Source organism: Lepisosteus oculatus, chromosome 9 (assembly GCF_040954835.1).
Source record: "Lepisosteus oculatus isolate fLepOcu1 chromosome 9, fLepOcu1.hap2, whole genome shotgun sequence".
Lineage (NCBI taxonomy): Eukaryota > Metazoa > Chordata > Actinopteri > Semionotiformes > Lepisosteidae > Lepisosteus > Lepisosteus oculatus.
Window position 1 is genome coordinate 3,096,491 of NC_090704.1, and position 14,165 is coordinate 3,110,655.

Below are 14,165 nucleotides of genomic sequence, written 5' to 3' on the forward strand. Positions count from 1 at the left end.
AAGGACTTTTAAGACTTTCCCTGGCTGTGTTTTCCTCAGATCTGGTTTTAAATTGACCAGTTCTTTAGGAATCATTTTTTGCCTCCCTGGTGTAAAATACCCAGTTATAACATCCCCTGGGGCCATCCTAACACTCACAGGCCAGTCTTGATTGATCTTGTCCTAAGCTCTTGAATGTTTCAGCTGGTATACCTGGTCATACTTCACTGGTAACATACAGTATTGTGGGCCCCTGAATCGTAGGAACTGTTATAAAAACGACAAACAAGAGGGGGCTGTGTGTTTTTTCAGTAGCTGAGTGACCTGAGGATCTTATCCATGTATCTGGTTCGTGTTTCCAACAACACACAAACTAAAAAATGACTGGACTGGTGGACTGTTTGAATGCCCAAACACAACTGGGACAAACAAGGATGCTGGAACTTTTTGCTGACTCACTCTTTTAAACCAGGTTATTCAGACATGCTTTGCAACCAGAGTGAACATGCCCTGACTTAACACTGCATGAAAACTGAACAGCCTCTTCTCCTGTCGCTGTTTCAATATTGCGAGCACCAGGAACACTTTCCCATTTACAAAAGAAAAAATCGAGACGTTATTCTGTCTGAGCTTCCATAAAATCTGCCTTTGAAGTGCAGGAGTCATATGCAACTTGGGGCAGCTTATTGATATTTTATTTTGTTACATTTTCTCCTTATGCCCTTTGAATAAAATATCACCCTTTCAGACTGCAGGACACCCCCGGGAAAGGTTTAGTATTTAAACCTTAGGTATGATGTCATATATTCAGCGTTGCACATGATTCCCTAGTGAATCACTTGGAGAAGCTGTTAAACTTGTCCACTTAAGCCAGGAATGACCTGATTCAGGTCATGAGCGCAGATGGTAGCCTGAAAATCTGTATACACACTGGTCCCCTCACCACCAGCAGCTCCCTGCTCTAACCTATCTCATTAGGGCTAGAGACGGGACTGCAGGGACGTTTTAGATCGATGGGTTCAAAAGGCTCCTCTTTAGTGTGACCGTTTCTTGTGTTGTGATGCTCACCAAGATCAAGAAAACCACAGGGAAGGCTTTCTGCAGCAGGAGGACTGAGGGTTTGCAGGTAGGTCAAGAGGTGGGCGTGCTGTAATGTGGATTCATGTTCTAAGTTAAACCCGGAACGTAATCTTTTAATTCGCCTGTGGTTTTCCTGCTACCCCTTTTAGTAACTGCATGTTTGTTCAATAAAATATGGGTGTGAATCAAAGTGCACCTGATTTCACTAGCTGACCTGTGAGCTTTTATAGTGACTTGTGCAATACAATAAAAGCACTGGCAATCGGCCAGTTGTTGCCAGAGAATGAAGTGATAAAAAAAGTGTTCTGCCCCAGGCTCTAGGTCTGTGAACACTCCTTGTGGGTGTTAGTGTGTGAAGCATGCAAAAGTCAATGGCCAATTGGCACTGCAGCAGTCTGCCCACTGGCTGCCCTGCCTTCTACCAGTGCGGGTGAAAACGGAGCAGAGCACAGATACCCTACAGTTGTGATCTCACTGGTCCCGTAATTTTCAGAATTTAATGAGATATTTTTTCACAACTGCCCCATTTTAAATAACGCACCACTAAACAATGAGAGATGTTTCTAGCCTGTGGATTCCACAAATACGAAATCTGAAATACCACACTGGCAGGTTCTGAACCTCTCGCGGCTCACTCCCTTCACCTCCGTCTGCTTACTGTTTGACTTTATATATCCTACCTTGAGACCCCCTTTCTATGTGCCATTCCCATTAAGCCTGGCTTAATGGCCTCAATAGAAACGAGCTGGTCACTGTTAAATATTCATCTTTTAAGCCGGCAGACTTAATGATTTATCCTAGAATTGGTTTCATCCGAGTTAACGATTGTTTAATCACCTGGATCTTTGGTCATTGTAACTGCCTCAAACAAGCTGATCATTTAAAGCCAATCTATACTCCTATACTATACAGGAAATACTCAAGGTATCCTCCTTTAGAATGGGGGTGCTTTTCATGGGAGCATCAAACATTTACCTACCCCCCCCAACATGCAATGACATTATAAAGGTTTCTCACAAAGTATAGTCATATTCCATTTTTTATATATGGTGAATGCGAGTAACATTTAAATTGTCTATCACCTCCACCCCAATTTAGAGACAGATGGTGTTTTTTTTTTCAAGAGAATGCAGACATTGTGAAGAAAACTCAAAGTTTCTGGTGGGTCAGCCAAAATGTCATAACCCAGCCTACTCCTTTCCATAAGAACACTTCCAGAAATGAATACTACCAAGTGTAACTGGAGGATCAGAGCTGAGTGTGCAGGAGCCTACCAGCAGCGGAAACATGAGAGCTGTTACTGAGAAGGAGTGACTGGGGACTGAGCTGCACCATCACCCATCCACGACATGCTCTTTATCAAAGGCATTTTCAGTTTTGCATACTGGGCACTCCTTGCGGTAGACAACATGAATTGGAATGATGCGGCGCTGACTGACAACACTGCAGGCTCAGCAAGCTCGCGGGCAACCAGGAGGTGAGGGGAGTGCTCTTGTGCTGCAAGCCAAGGGCAGCCTAGTCATGCAGCTCAGCCGCGTCTCCCAGTATATCGGAAGCGGATCTTGTAACTTATTGCACGACGCCAGCAGTGCCAGCCTGAGGCCATCCTGCTGATGCAACTGGTTGACGCAGTGATGATGCCTGGATGGGAAGACTCAAGTCCTGACTCTCAAGAACCGCGTTTGCGGTTTGAACCCTTTAAGAGCCGGCCAAAATCAGGAGGGCACAGCACGTCGACGACGCAACCGGTAAACAGCCGTCTGCTTTCTAACCATGTTATCCAACGCAGGGTCGAGGGGGGAGCCAGAGCCTATCCCAGCAAGCAGTGGGCACAGGATGGGATGCCGATCCGTCGCAGGGCACAAACAGACACACCACAGCAGGGCTGATATTTCCAAAAGACAATTCACCAACCAGTATGTCTTCGGACTGGAAACCAGAGCACCCAGAGGAAAAACCCACACAAACTCGAGGAGGACATGCAAACTCCACACAGACAGCACCCCTGGAACTGACCCTAGGGCCTCAGAGCTGCCAGGTTGCGATACTAACCACGGCACCACTGTGCTGCCGTAAATGGTAAACATTCTTGACTTAATCCATGTTCCTTATGGACTCCATTGTAACGGAAATAAATGTGTTCTTGAAATGGCAAGAAAGTCAACAAAGTGTATTTTCTAAAAGGTAAGGTGGGGGTATTTTGGCAGATAAATCAAGTAACAGGTCTTATCACTATTTGGATTTCTGATCAGACAATAGGAGTTTTACAGTCCTGACTATGTTTACTTGAGATTTTGAAATGTCTATTTAAAGAATATAGTGGGAAAAGCCAACCAGGTGTGGCGACCTGATGTCTACACAACATTCTGTTGCTGAGCAGGTTTATCTTACTCCTGCTGGTTGGCTGTGCCAATTTTTCAGTACGGCTGGCTCTGTCTTGTGACAGGCTTCGTTATTTTGATTTACAGTCGTATTATAAATCAAAGTTTTAGAAATCGTGTTCCTGCTATCATTCATTTGCTGCAAGGTTAAGGCAGCTATATTACATTTCTGTTTTTTAATAGGGGGAGCTGTATCTGCTATCTGACAGAATGTTACCAGTTGCTCAGTTAGAGGCTCGTATATCAGTAAATAAAGCAAAAGAACACAGTAAGCAGAAAAACAGGAGAGAAACAGTTGAGAGAAACCAGTTGACCTATCCAGCACAGAGCTCTGAGAACACCCACAAGTTCTCAGACTGACTACACACCCCTGGCAGAAGTTGCCCCTGGATTCGAACCCAGGGCCCAACAGGCACCAGCACTACTGAGACAGAGTGTGAAACACGACGTATCTCTCAGCTCCCTGGCTCCTTGCTCCGTGACAGTCAGCTCAAGGATCTTGTCGCACCTGCTTATCATTACTGCCTGTTCCTAGTTTCCTGGTGTCTTTCAGTACACCAGGACTCCCTTAGAATGAAAATAGAGCCCCAGATTCCAGACACTCCACCAGCCCACACCCTCCATGGAAGCAGTCTCCAGGAATGCTAAGTGGGATAAGGTACATTATACACTAATATGATATGGAAATAAGGTATTCATATAAAAAATAAAAAACAAATACAAAAATCAACATTGATGCATAAAGGTACTATTGACCATCCTGCAGTTCTTGGGGAATAGGATGTAAGTAAATTGATGTTTCCAAATCTGTTAAAAAAATCTATAATTTAACTCAGTGCCACACAATACAGTTTTACCTGGGGCCAACAGTGATTTTATTATTTAGTTCAGTGAAGAAACTATGCTTTCCATAGTTTACTTGTTCTTAAAAAATGTATTTGGTTCAAAAGTATCTGGTTAAATGAGTGCTAAGAATTCATGTTAAAGGTAATTGTGATGTGCTGCAGCTGAATTATGAACTTCCCAGTTCAGAGTGGCGTGTATGTGATCTAAGTGGTGTGTTTTAAAGTTTGTAAAGTTTCTCTCTAGTGAAATCGTGGTTTGATGTGCCTTAGACGTGATATTTTTGTGTTTCATTACAGTTGGTGGAGACTGAAATTAAACATTGGATTTTTGTATTATTTGGAGGGAACAAAGTAGCAGACAAAAATCAAGACTCAGGCTTTGCAGGAAGGTCAGATAATTACAATGCCTTAACAACTCAAAAAACAGGTCTTTGCTCCTGTATGCTGGTGCCTTGAATAGTTTTACAAGGAAGGGGAATTTAATCTCTCACATTATCTCCATGAGTGGACCAGACTTCCTGTCAGGTGATGTGAGAGACTGAACCACCCTTAGAGGAAACATTTAATGCAAGTTGTTGCTGCTTAAGGGGGTGTCACACATTACTCAATCAAGCAGTGCACGTGCTCTTTCACTCAAACATATGGCATGCTAGCTGGTTATTTATAACAAATGACCATTTTGTGAATAAAAAAAAAAACATGTTGTGTCTTATTTGTCAAATGAGGTTAGTTTTATCTACTGTTGGAACTTAGGACTAGGTGAAGGTCGCAGATGTCTAAATACCATAACATCTTAAGGGTATGGTGGAATACTATTTACCCTCTCTTTATCTGGAAGAAAACATACATCCCGAATACAAGCAAAGGTTCAGAAGGCAATTTAAAAAACAGATGGCAGAGGGAAGCCATTTGTGACAAGAATGTATCGTAATGTCACCTAACCTTTTACAAATATAGTGTTCCCCTCATATCCTAAGTCAAACAAACCTCTAATTAAATTATGTCCCTGCTGTGTTTTCAAAACCTGAGGATGACGTTTCTAACTGTGCAGGGGTGCAGTGGCGGTCATCAAGACATTTCATTGCCAGCAACTACAGCTGCACGCTGTAGTGTTGTGCATTTGATAAATAAACTTTGATTGATTGAAAAAGATTCACCTTTCCTTCCAAGATTACAACCCCATTCATTGCACCTAAAGCCGATTAAATACACTGATTAGGTGAAGAGGAGGATTCCCAATGAGAAGCTTTCAAAAAACAAACAGCATGCTCTCACTGAATCATCACTCATATCAGCCAATGCGCCACCTGCAGAGAAAGGTGAATCTAAACTGCAGTCCTTGAAAGCCAAGGAATTAGCTCGTGTAGCAGAGAAATGCATGTTGGGGAGGGAAATTGTGTGTTAGCCCTCAGATAATCGAAAAGAAGTTGTCTCTACGCAGGCAAAGCGCTCCCGGCTGGAGTCTTTAGCGGTCTGGTTCTCACCTGCATGGCACTGCTGAAGTGCCCTTGTTAATGCCTGCTGCCGGGCCCTCCTCCTCCGCACAGAGGGGTATTGTGTTCGGCCCACTCAGCGGCGGTGCAGCAGGAGGATCTGGTTACTCCCTTGTGGAGCAGAGGGAGCAGCCGCTGGCTAGCTGCGCCGCGCGGCCCAGAACAACCCCTGCAAGCCCTGTCGATGACTGATCACTCTGCGGGGCACCTGCCCCTGGTGGGGGGTTGTGTCTGGCAGGCGAGCGCCCACCTGCAACAAATGTCCTGTCATGAGCTCACCAGGCAGCTTCTCTGCGCAGGGGCCCCGCTGCTGCGTAGGGGCGCTATACCCCCACCAAGGCCCTTGTTTGTGAATTGCAATAGTCCCAGAATAAACACTGTGGTGCCGTTCCACCTCGTGGCTTGTGCCCTTGGCCCTCGGAAACAGAGAGCGCGTCTCACAAGGAGAAGACGTGAGTTAAGATGAGATCACTTCATTGGCCGTATACAATCTCTTGCATGAGGGATTTGTCTTTTCGCAGAGCCCAGCTTGCTCTCCGTGAGACACACAGACAGGGAGAGAGAGAAGCTGGGGGGTCAGAGCGCAGGGTCAGCCGTTTATACGGCGGCCCTGGGGCAGCTGGGGGTGAAGGGCCTCGCTCAGTAGGAGTCCTCTGCCGGCCGCGGGGTAATAACCGGCAGCCTTGTCTGGAAGACTGCGTGCGTGTGCTCTCTCTCTGCATGACTCTCATCCCGTCCAGGGTGCACTCTGGCTCGCACCTGCACCTCCCGAGTAGTTGCCCTATTCCAGTCTGGATTACCTCCGCTCCTTTCCATTAATATCCCGCTTCCTGATAAGAAATCCCTGATCCTAGATTGTCTAGGTTTCAAACCTCGGTTCACGGCGGCGAATTGGACTTTAAATGAAATCTTAGACGTTGAAACTTACCAAAAAATGAAACGAATCTGAGGGCTGGTGTGTGGAATAAAAGCAACTGGAGTCACTTGGTGCCCTTAAAACAAACAAACTGACTAACTAACGATTCCTTCTTCCCAAGCAACCGCCTCAACTGCAGTGTAACCCAAGATGTCCCTGAGAGTCAACACACAGGTCCCCTTGACGGAGAAGGGCCTGGGTTTTGAAAGACCGGGTTGTTTTCTTGCTCTTTTTTTTTTTCCCAGACGGTATTGGCTGGACCTGTGCCAGGCCTCCACCGCTGCGCAGCTCGTCTTCCAGCTCTGCCAGCGACACACACAGACACACTCTCTCCCGCTGCCTCTCCGTCTCACACCGGCACAGACAGCGGGCCACAGCACCCCCCCGGAGGAGGCCGAGTGGGGACCTCATGACCTCAGCAGCCCCAGCGGAGCAGCGAGAGACCAGCAAGACGAAGGGCATCCTGACTTTGTTTCTCCCGCAGGCTGCTCACCAGATTAGCGCCGAATGACCAGACCGCTTTGAGATCTGCCCTCCGCCCCTGCCTGTGCCCAAGGTCCGCGCAACGAGCCTGCCCTGCTCTCGGTGAGTCCAGTACAGCGGCTCTCTTTATTTGAACTGTAAATAAGGACCGACTGTGCGCCGGAATCGTTCTCGCACTTCACAGGTTTTCTGGAAAGAGAAGTGGTGTTTGTGTGTGTGTGTATGGGGTTGGAAGGGAAAGGCTGTGGGTAAATTGAGCTTCCCTCTCTCGCCTTAGATTCTTAAACAAACAGTAACTTTTAGCCAGGGGCAGCTCCTGTGCAGGATGCTCCAGTACTTTTTCCCTGGGCTTTTGCTTCAGGAGTATCGCTGGTGCGAGTGCTGTTGAGCAGGGGAAGAGCACGCCAGTGCTGTTTGAGGTAAACAGCGGGGATATTGATGTGGGTTATGCGGTAGAGTAGCGCGGTAAACTGCGCGAATATTGTTTCGGAAACAGCTGAAGCTGTGAAGGGATGTCTTGAGGCAGTCTTTGCTTGGATAGATACTCACATGCTCTACTCTTATTATTTGCTTTCTGCTTCAGTATCTACACCTTGTGTGGATAGGATATACTGAATACTTTTAATAAACATTAACCTAAGCATCTCCGATTACGCAACTGTTAGCGTATTAAATCTGATATATTGTAACACATGTGCACCTTCATTTATTTTCCTACCATTTGATGATGGCAAAATGATTAAGATGGTGTATGACCTTTAAAAAACCTGTATGACGCCTTAAAAATAGCCGTTCGCTTTACTTTCAATACTTTTATATTTCCAATCAAAATGGATGTGTGAACGCAGGAGTTGAATAAGATGGATTATTACGGCTCTGTTATTTGGCGAATGCCTGTACTCAAGATGACTTGAAAAATACAAAAGGATTTTAATGTAAAACAAAACTTTAAAACACAATTTAACTTCCTACACATGTAGTGTGTAACATACAGTATGTAGTGTTCTTTGAACAGGAAATTGCTTAAGAAAAAGGTCATATTATTTAATTCAGCATAATGTACTTTTCTTCCTTTTACATATAAGCGTGCAGCAAAATATCACAGGAGAATACATACTTTATAAACACAGAAGAAAACTGGAATATGTCTCATTTTAAGAGTTTCTCAGCCTTATCATCCTTAGCAGGAGCACCCAGAAAGGTGGATTTCTGAATGATAATGAACCCCTTTATTTTTCTATGTATGTGGATACTCCAGGACTTTAACAACTTGATAACATGGTTTCAGGGACTCATCTACAGTAATAAAGCTTATTTCAAGGTACTGCCAAAGAATGGTCTTTTGGTTAAGCCGTATACTATGACCGTATACAGCATGGCATGAGACGACCAAAGACTGGAAGCTAGTTTTTTATAGAGCCTGCAATAGCTAGTGCCCAGTCTCATTGGGGGCTATTCATTACCCAGTTTAGCTGTTTTGTAAGTGCAGCAACCTGAGTTCTGAATTTATTGTAGCAGGCTTGATGGACAGCAGTTGCATTTAGTCTCATTTGTTTGCTTGTCAGAAGAGGCCAGCCTGCTATAGTGTTTGCCATTTGATAGCCTAGATTAGGAACGGATGTCTGGCTCTGGACAGGCACAATCCACTGGGATTTATAGGTTTGTGTTTCCTAATCCTGAACCACCTGGTGCTGAGATGTTAATCACTGGTGCTAAATTATCAAGGTTTCTGCGCTCAGTCGTTAGTTTAATAAATACTGTATTTCGGGTGTATTGTTCCAACAACCTTAGCATGCATAACGTCATGCAATCTCCCCTAAACCACATATTAAAACTTTGCTCCTTCATTACACTCAAAACATCCCTTGATAGGTAATCAGTTTATGGTGAAAAAACAGATAGGTAATGACACTCTTAGAGGAAGTGTACTATGGACTCCCACAATGAGCTTTTGTTTCTGTCTATAGACTACAGTATATACTGCAGAGACTATAGAGGCCCTACTGGTTGCGTTTCAGTTGAGACACCTGAATTAGGGAGCTTCTGAAACTCCAACACAGGTGCGGTGTTGATATCAAATACAAATCCCATTCAGAGCAGAGAATTTAAAAACATGCCTCTGACAGAAAATGAAATTCACCCAGTTACAATAAATCACTTAATTTAAGGATTAATGAGAGAGATGCCTGCGAGTAATCTGAGTAAAGGGGGTTGCCGAAAAGGAATGAGCCAGTTTGAAGTTTTAAAAAAGGCGCAAAAACACTTTTAAATTTGTTTACGCTGTTGTGTAAACAGGATCTTGCAAAAACAGGATTCAGAATTGAGTAAGAAACCTTTTATTTAGAATAGGTACAAGGTGGAGCACATTACAACTACGTTAATCACTGATGTGATAGTATGTGGCTAGAACCTGAAGCTGTTTTTTAAGACATTTTTTACTTTTTAATAATTTGGTATTGGTAGTTTGCATGGGAAATAATGGGGATTTAAACCCCTATGAATTCTCATATACAGTATGACTTGCAGTTTCATTAAACTCTAAACCAGTAGAAAGATAAATATGTGTTAAAAACACATTAAACATGACTTTCTGGGCAGGTTAAGAAATGTTCAAGTTAGAACTACGATTCGCGTGTCTTGTAACCTGAAGTTTTGGTGAACATGTTGAAGAGGAGCATTTAAACTAGAAACTGTATAAAGCAACAGAGACTGGCCCTAATGCAGTTAAACCTCATCATGATCCAGGTCAAGGCTTTGGAGAAAATGAAATTCTGAGAGACCACTACAGATACACTATGTAAGGCTCCATCTTGTAGACTGGTGAGAAAACAGAAATTTAATTTCAGCTGTGAAAGGTGAGTTATGGCCCGAGCAAGTTGTAGAAAGTATTGTGCTCTGTGGCTCAGATGAGCCATTAAAGGGGTCTGGTCATACCGAGAATGCACTGAGACTGCATGAGCAGTGTTTTGCAGCTCTTCCCCTTTGTGCACAATTTGCTTGTGGTTGACTAAATGGCCACAATACACATAATTGAGACAGTGTGCTACAGTGTGGATTCATTGCCGTGGTTGTGCGTTACCTAATAACTAACAAACGAACAGGCCATGCGGTTTTCTCCTCCATGTGACGTTTCGTATGTTCTCCTGTACTCTAACACATCGCGTGGATTTAAAACAGCAGGTTACTTTTTCACGGCTCTCCAATGACCTACACGTATAAACCGTATGTATGGAAAGTCCTCTTTAAAACCCTTTCAGCTCATCAACTTAAAAACAATAAGATGCAATCACGCAATGTCATGGTTGGTTAATTTGGTCTGCCTCCCTGGCATTTTTGTGTGACAGCTGGAGAAAACACTTTTTCTCCGACAACAGGGTGTCACATTGCAAAGGTCAGCACCTATTGTAAGAGACTGTACTACCTGCGGCTCCACGTGTTTAGATCACTTTGGGCTGGGCTTTTACATTGAAGTCCAGAAATCACAAAAAGACACGTAAAACATCAACGTTTGAGTTTCTGAAGGGCAGGGAAACCAGACACCTGTTGATGATTTTATCAATGTGAGTTTTACTTTGTAGTTTTGACTAAGCAAAAGACAAATCGCCGGTTAAAAAAGAGGTTTTGACTGCGAAGGCAGGGAACACAGTGCCTTGTATTTCTGAAGTGTCAAGGCCTTCATACCTGTCAGTCAGATTCCACATGGGCTCAGCGTGGCACTTCTGACACTACGGAAACGCTTTCATACAGCTTCGCTCACTGTAACCATTAATTACTCTCGGGGCAAATCTTAGGATGCTTGAGTGTTCTAGGATACTCCCTTCCTTGGAATGTGCTCAGCAGCTGTCTCAGCCATTTCGTTTATTTGCTTTCCGAAGCTGTATTGCCAGCTAAATAAGCACTGAGAAAAGTGTGGCGAAATGGCACTAACAAAACTTTTATACTGGAAAATCTTCCAGCTTTATTGGTCGTCCCGTTTATAATACGTTCTTAGATACTGTAGATTCATATTTCAACTCAATAAAATGTCTGTTTTATTTTAACATTTAGTATGGTCATTGCCTCAGTAAGGATGAAAGTTTTATCACTTTTTTTTTAAATCTATAAGATTTAAATTCAGCAAAACACTGCTTGCTCACAGCTCTCAGGCCCTAGGTCTGGTTCTGGGCTCGGGCACCTTCTGGGTGATGTTTGGATGCTCACCCCTCTCTGTGTTGTCTGGGAGTGTGTGTGTCCTGCGATTATGGGGTGGCCTCTTCTGTGGCTCTTATCGGAAGCAGATAGCCTTATCAGAAACGTAACCAGTTGTACTCTATGCATAACTGCAAGGCTATAAGTGATAACACAAATGCAAACAACAAATGGACTTTGTGGAGTGCAGAGCAGAAGGTCTCAATGTGTTTAGTGAAGGCTATAAAAATTTAGTGCAACTTGTATGACAATGAAATGTGCTCCTGTAGCTTTTATGCTGTATATTGATATATTCTTTCTGATTGGTTTCCCCCTCTCTTAATGTACGATTCATCAAGATTGCTTTTCATGAAAAGGGCTTTATTAGGCTTAGAAAAATGAGGAGTCTTGTGATTCGTCTTCAGCTATAGAGAGAGCAGGCTGTGAGCGACACCAAAGCTCTGCTTGTGCTTCAGGGTCAATATGACAATACCGTGAGCAATCAGAAAGTGGGTCACCAAGAATAATGTGCTGTTTCACTGGTAATCTTTAGAAATCTATGGCACCGTGCAAGAGGCCATCCATTAAAATTTGTGATCTAGGTCATAAATGCTAGGCTGTATTACTCTACCAGGAGTGTAACTTTGCATATGATATCTATTTAGAAAACAAAGTCTGAAGCATGGTTCCTGTAGTGAGTGTAAACTTTCGCCCTCAGTGCAAGCTCACTGTCAGAATGGATATACAGTACAGGGGACGCTGCCTTCTCAGTTTTAGGGTCCCATAACAATGCATCTGAGAATCCTGAAAGATTTCAATAGACTGAACTAGGAGCATGTGTGTGTGTGTGATGAGAAATTCTATTTGAACTACTATTCAAGTTCAAATGTTGTGTGTGTGTTTAACCTTTCTTCATGAACATGAGCCCTGCTAATTATACCCCTATTCAACTCTGTTCGTCTAGCCTGTTCAGGATCTTCCCATCCTTTTCAAGGTTACAGCTTGCAAGTACAAAAGAATCTCCCAGCTTAGAAAACCAAGACCTCTCATTTCACTTACAGTTGCCATGTAACAGTTTTTCCGAGCAACAGCTTTTGGGAGTTAACAAAAATATACAGCGACGTGCAGAGACATAAGAATGCTAGAAAAGTCAAATCAGTTCAACCTGATATTGGGAATGAGCGGTTATTCAGATTATGTCCACCCCGCATTACGAAGCTGCTTATCCTTGGGCAAAGGCTGTGGACACAGTGTAGGGCACAGGGCACACCCTGCACCTGGACAGGTGTAGCTCTGCGCTGGCCCGTTGCATGAAACACACACACACACGAGCACAGACAGGCCACTTACCACTGAGCATGGGAGAAACGTGCAAACTCCACACAGCTGGGAATAAAGAGCAGGACCCAAGGGCTGGGAATCGGCAGCTCTGCTCATTCAGTTTACATGTGTTGTGAAAAGCACATTAAAGACACGTGGACTGTTTGTGTAGTCTTGTCGGGGTACAGGAAAAACATTTCTGTTGTCTTGTCAGCTCGTTTGAGCCTTTTTTGATTATCCTTCTAACTGTACAAGAAAGCCGTTTTTACAGCTTTCGTCTGCAGAGAAAGTTTCTGCAGGGGTTGACCTCTGCACAGTGTAAGAGCACGGCTGACATCCTGAAGTTTGTTTCAAAACCCCTTTCAAAGTGCTGAACCAGACAAACCAGACATCTGGAGTTGGGGGGGTGGGCAGTAGGAAAGGAATTGCTGGGGTTTCTGTTCTTTTTTGTGTTTTTATTTCTCGCCCACACGTGTGTCTCTTGGCTGCCTCCTGTTCCGACTGCTGCTTTCCCACAGAGACGGTTAATCCCCCAGGCGTATTAGAAGGCCGGCCAGTCAGGGGATGCTGTGTGACGATCACAAGGAAGTCAGGTGGCGCCTTGGCTGTGAAGCCGACGAGTCTCCCCAAGATCAGCTGGGCTCCCTGTTCCACGCAGCTCTCTCGGGCCCTGTGACCGGGGGGCGTCTCACACACACACTTCCAGCCGCGTAGGAGGCATGGAAAACGATGGTAAATAATCTCCAAAGGACCTGTTAGGAGAACACATCATTACGGGATCATGTTCCCCAGGAACAAAAGGTCGAGAAAGAAGATTTGATTTGAATGGCAGGCTCAGCAGCGATCTGACGTAAGGACGCCTGTCATCCGGCTGTAATAAGTGGTGGATCACATAGTGGGCCTGAAAAGAGCACCGCTGTACCAATCGGCTGTGAAGTTGCCAAGAACAAAAGCCGTAATAACAATCGGTGGGATGGACTCAGAAATCTAACAAACCGACAAGAGCCTTCAGCTCTGCAAAGACCAGAGCCGCAGCACCTGAAATGACAGAAAATTTTGAGGTGTTTTACAGTCACTGGCTGTGCTTTCCATTTCAGGGACGGTGTTCATGTTCTTCATCAGTCCGTGTAACTGTGGCTCCCTTCGGCGGTAGAGCATTTCTGGGGCGTGTACAGTTCACGCACAGAGATCACCACGCTGTGTAATCGAATCTGCCCCAGGAGGTCTACTTCCAGGTGGGATTATATGGGTCAAGTGGCCTCCTCTTGCTCGTAGATTTTCTTATCTTCCTGCACCACATTAAAAACTATTCAGAAGAGTGCTGTTTGGAGCAATGATAAGGCCTCTAGGCAAGTATCAGTCTTTTCAGATGCAGGCGAGTAGTTTAAAGAATCCCACTGCATTTGCGAAGCTGTTGCCAGATGATCCATTAGGGGAAGAAGATGCCCATCTGTTTGGAGTTCCTAAGGACTGGTCATCGTTAGAAATCTATGGCACTGAA

The 14,165-nt window shown here is 44.4% G+C and overlaps 1 protein-coding gene across 1 annotated transcript in view; it reads left to right on the forward strand.

Moving 5' to 3' along the window:
• Positions 1-6,981: 6,981 nt before the first annotated feature.
• The window catches only part of LOC102684544 (CMP-N-acetylneuraminate-beta-1,4-galactoside alpha-2,3-sialyltransferase), a 90,498-nt gene continuing 83,314 nt past the window's right edge, over positions 6,982-14,165 (forward strand). Inside the window, exon 1 of the mRNA XM_069193961.1 lies at positions 6,982-7,279. The gene's annotated coding sequence lies outside the window, so the exon portion shown is untranslated. The remainder of the gene's footprint in view (positions 7,280-14,165) is intronic.